Raw genomic sequence first — 5,494 nt, 5'->3', positions numbered from 1 at the left:
AACACTGCCGGGTTCCCGATTGGTCCGGGTCTTCGTTGTTCAGATATCCTATCCGCTCATGTAGCTCGCAGACTCACTTCAGTCGTTCGTCGACGTCGATTAGGCTCATGTGGATCAGATAGTGACGTTCATCATCGTTCTTTAACACTGAACCGTTTGTGGAGACCTATAGGCAATTTTCGATGCCTACACTCCTGTTTTGCGGTCGCTCGCTTTGTGGGTTCTTTGCCTACGCCGGGGTTGTTTGCCGTGGACTACCGCGCGATCTAGATCCGGTCGGATCTATGTAGTACAACGGGTATTATTTCACCAAGGAAATAATAGCCGGGGAGGATTGTTTCACCAAGGAAACAATCGTCCAAGTCTCGGGATCTAAGACCAAGCTTAGATCCGGAGTGTAGCAACGTAGATCTGAGATCCGATCCTCTCGAACACCTGCCTTATTTGACGTTGATGATCGCCGAGCACCAGATCTGAAGGAGTGAGTCGTTGAGATCTTTTTTAGATCTGAGTCTCCAATCCGACAGGGCTTCGCCTCCTCCAAAATCCAACCTCTCAAATGAACAAGGGGGTGGCCTATTTATAGGCTACCCTCACTATGCCTTGGGCACAGGGTGGCCGGCCACAGGTGGCTCGGCGGCCACCGAGCCACCTATTGGTGGACCTCTCGTTCATTGGGGGAATCGAGAGGGGATTTTGACTGTGGTCCTAACTGTAAGAAGGTTTGACCAAGTGGGTGTTTTGAGACAATCCTAACTGTAGGAAGGTTTGATCGCTCAATTTGTGGACCTCTCGTTCATTGGGGGAATCGAGAGGGGATTTTGACTGTGGTCCTAACTGTAAGAAGGTTTGACCAAGTGGGTGTTTTGAGACAATCCTAACTGTAGGAAGGTTTGATCGCTCAATTTGTGGACCTCTCGTTCATTGGGGGAATCGAGAGGGGATTTTGACTGTGGTCCTAACTGTAAGAAGGTTTGACCAAGTGGGTGTTTTGAGACAATCCTAACTGTAGGAAGGTTTGATCGCTCAATTTGTGGACCTCTCGTTCATTGGGGGAATCGAGAGGGGATTTTGACTGTGGTCCTAACTGTAAGAAGGTTTGACCAAGTGGGTGTTTTGAGACAATCCTAACTGTAGGAAGGTTTGATCGCTCAATTTGTGGACCTCTCGTTCATTGGGGGAATCGAGAGGGGATTTTGACTGTGGTCCTAACTGTAAGAAGGTTTGACCAAGTGGGTGTTTTGAGACAATCCTAACTGTAGGAAGGTTTGATCGCTCAATTTGTGGACCTCTCGTTCATTGGGGGAATCGAGAGGGGATTTTGACTGTGGTCCTAACTGTAAGAAGGTTTGACCAAGTGGGTGTTTTGAGACAATCCTAACTGTAGGAAGGTTTGATCGCTCAATTTGTGGACCTCTCGTTCATTGGGGGAATCGAGAGGGGATTTTGACTGTGGTCCTAACTGTAAGAAGGTTTGACCAAGTGGGTGTTTTGAGACAATCCTAACTGTAGGAAGGTTTGATCGCTCAATTTGTGGACCTCTCGTTCATTGGGGGAATCGAGAGGGGATTTTGACTGTGGTCCTAACTGTAAGAAGGTTTGACCAAGTGGGTGTTTTGAGACAATCCTAACTGTAGGAAGGTTTGATCGCTCAATTTGTGGACCTCTCGTTCATTGGGGGAATCGAGAGGGGATTTTGACTGTGGTCCTAACTGTAAGAAGGTTTGACCAAGTGGGTGTTTTGAGACAATCCTAACTGTAGGAAGGTTTGATCGCTCAATTTGTGGACCTCTCGTTCATTGGGGGAATCGAGAGGGGATTTTGACTGTGGTCCTAACTGTAAGAAGGTTTGACCAAGTGGGTGTTTTGAGACAATCCTAACTGTAGGAAGGTTTGATCGCTCAATTTGTGGACCTCTCGTTCATTGGGGGAATCGAGAGGGGATTTTGACTGTGGTCCTAACTGTAAGAAGGTTTGACCAAGTGGGTGTTTTGAGACAATCCTAACTGTAGGAAGGTTTGATCGCTCAATTTGTGGACCTCTCGTTCATTGGGGGAATCGAGAGGGGATTTTGACTGTGGTCCTAACTGTAAGAAGGTTTGACCAAGTGGGTGTTTTGAGACAATCCTAACTGTAGGAAGGTTTGATCGCTCAATTTGTGGACCTCTCGTTCATTGGGGGAATCGAGAGGGGATTTTGACTGTGGTCCTAACTGTAAGAAGGTTTGACCAAGTGGGTGTTTTGAGACAATCCTAACTGTAGGAAGGTTTGATCGCTCAATTTGTGGACCTCTCGTTCATTGGGGGAATCGAGAGGGGATTTTGACTGTGGTCCTAACTGTAAGAAGGTTTGACCAAGTGGGTGTTTTGAGACAATCCTAACTGTAGGAAGGTTTGATCGCTCAATTTGTGGACCTCTCGTTCATTGGGGGAATCGAGAGGGGATTTTGACTGTGGTCCTAACTGTAAGAAGGTTTGACCAAGTGGGTGTTTTGAGACAATCCTAACTGTAGGAAGGTTTGATCGCTCAATTTGTGGACCTCTCGTTCATTGGGGGAATCGAGAGGGGATTTTGACTGTGGTCCTAACTGTAAGAAGGTTTGACCAAGTGGGTGTTTTGAGACAATCCTAACTGTAGGAAGGTTTGATCGCTCAATTTGTGGACCTCTCGTTCATTGGGGGAATCGAGAGGGGATTTTGACTGTGGTCCTAACTGTAAGAAGGTTTGACCAAGTGGGTGTTTTGAGACAATCCTAACTGTAGGAAGGTTTGATCGCTCAATTTGTGGACCTCTCGTTCATTGGGGGAATCGAGAGGGGATTTTGACTGTGGTCCTAACTGTAAGAAGGTTTGACCAAGTGGGTGTTTTGAGACAATCCTAACTGTAGGAAGGTTTGATCGCTCAATTTGTGGACCTCTCGTTCATTGGGGGAATCGAGAGGGGATTTTGACTGTGGTCCTAACTGTAAGAAGGTTTGACCAAGTGGGTGTTTTGAGACAATCCTAACTGTAGGAAGGTTTGATCGCTCAATTTGTGGACCTCTCGTTCATTGGGGGAATCGAGAGGGGATTTTGACTGTGGTCCTAACTGTAAGAAGGTTTGACCAAGTGGGTGTTTTGAGACAATCCTAACTGTAGGAAGGTTTGATCGCTCAATTTGTGGACCTCTCGTTCATTGGGGGAATCGAGAGGGGATTTTGACTGTGGTCCTAACTGTAAGAAGGTTTGACCAAGTGGGTGTTTTGAGACAATCCTAACTGTAGGAAGGTTTGATCGCTCAATTTGTGGACCTCTCGTTCATTGGGGGAATCGAGAGGGGATTTTGACTGTGGTCCTAACTGTAAGAAGGTTTGACCAATTGGGAACTTTACGTCCAGACTCTAACAGAGAGAGTGTTGAGTGCACAGACACGGTGAGAATTTGAATGGGAGTTCTTATTCATTACATTGCTGTGGTTTTGGGAACTTCCCGTTACATAAATCGTCCACCCCCAGTTTCCTCTGCGGAACTGGTTCGGACATTATTATCAGTTACCTAACCGGGTTATCCTTAAGAATATTAGCTTAATATTCTCCAGGAACTTCCCGTCAAAAGTGGGGAAACAGTTTAGACTCATATACCTATTGGAGTATCAGGGAGTAGTTTAACCTCTTATACCGGTCGGAGGATTGAGAAACAGTTTATACTCGTATACTCTTTGGAGTTTTGCCGTTCTTATTTGGCTTACCTTAGCGTTATGACGCCGGCTTCAACCAAGGTCTGAATGCTATTCTTGAGAGCAAAGCAATCCTTGGTGGGATGAACGACCCTCCTGTGGTATGCACAGTACTTTGGGTCCGTAGTGTTGTCAGCTTCCTCCTGATTTGTGATAGGTGGTAGCTTGATCTTGTTACCTTCAAGGAGGGATTCGAAGATGGCTGGAACGTCTTCGTCCTTGAAAGAGTACTCTTTTTGGAGTCTCGGACCCGAAGTCTTTTGCTGCCTTCGAGATTGCTGTTGTGACGCTTGATTAGCACCACCAGCAGCTGCAGGTGCCTTGCCCTTACCACGAGAGGCGAAGTTTGAGTCCAGCGGATTAACCGTCGGTTGGTTCCTCTCGGCCTTCTTCCTTCTAAGGAATCGCTCAGCCTGCTCCCCTCGGACCTTCAGATCCTTCCACGTTTTGGACGGTGCTGTCCCCATTGCTTCCAACACGTCCAGTGCGAGGTTGTTGTGGCAAGTCTGGAGGATGAATTCCTCGGTGATTGGGTCCCGGCAGTTCATCGCCTTGTTCCGGAACCTTTTGACGAAGGTGTCGACTAACTCCCCGTCCTTCTGCTTCTCATCGAGCAATGATCCGATAGATATCTCGGTGTCGTCGTCGAAGAAGTTAGCGAGGAATTTTGTCTCCATGTCGTCCTAGCTATTTACGCTTCCTGGCTTGAGGCGGCGGTACCAATCGAAGGCGGCTCCGCGAAGAGTGCCGACGAATGACCGCACCATCAGAGGCTCATTGCCGGAAATAATACCCAGGTGCGATTTGAAATAAATCAAATGCTGAGTGGGGGAACCCTTCCCATCAAACGGCGTAAAGTTAATCAGACTAAACTTCGCCGGATAGGGGATTGATTCCCATTCTCGTGGGTATGGACAAGGAATGCCCGTCTTTTTCACCTCTTGAGCGGAGATCAATGTGTTGATTTTGTTCTCGAGGTCTTTGATCTTCAAGTCTTCACTTGTATCTTCGTTGGCATCCTCGTTACTACCCCCTGCATTGACGGGAGGGTTATTGGCATTGTGAGCTTCATCCCTATCCGTGTGCTCCTCTTCCTGAACAATCTGGTTACGGCGGGGTCGTTCACCTCGCTGGTTCGTCAGTGCCTGAATTTGTTGCTCATGCATCTCTCTCATAGTCTGCATGGTCATCTGCATCTCGAACCTGAAAGTTTCCTGCTGTTTAGCCAAAGCGTCTTCAATCATCTTGGCAATTTGCTCCGCACCTATCATCAGTGACTCACGGGGTTCCCCCTCACTGGACACTGTATTATCTGATGCGATTGAGGAGCAGGCATCCGACTCTTCACCTTCTGAAGGTACTCGAACCCTACCATAAGTTCCTCGTGCGATTGCTCCAGACTGAAGACGGGTTAGACGCCGAGATGCTTTCAGAATCGACTCGAGATTATCCCGTGATGAGGTCTCTTTGCTTGTCATATTAGCGGTGACCCTCGGGAATTCTTCATCTTCAACCACCATCCTTCTTTGCCGAAAACGCCTACGCCTTGGTTTTGGCATTTTGGTACTAAGTCTCTCGAAAACTGAAACTCTTTCGGGGACTGCCTTAATGGAGTTGCATTCAGACAATACCGCCCGAATGAGTTTGGAACAGGGGCATTGAGTTTTCTGCTCTCGGGGACTCCTTTTCCTGGTTCTATTCGTACCCCCAACACGATAGTACAACTCGTTATTTTGACAGTCGGAGTAACCTATCGTGTGCGGGCACGACTTCTCAGGTA

Source organism: Asparagus officinalis, chromosome 8, assembly GCF_001876935.1.
Source record: "Asparagus officinalis chromosome 8, Aspof.V1, whole genome shotgun sequence".
Taxonomy (NCBI): domain Eukaryota; kingdom Viridiplantae; phylum Streptophyta; class Magnoliopsida; order Asparagales; family Asparagaceae; genus Asparagus; species Asparagus officinalis.
Note: the sequence above shows the minus strand (reverse complement) of the source record.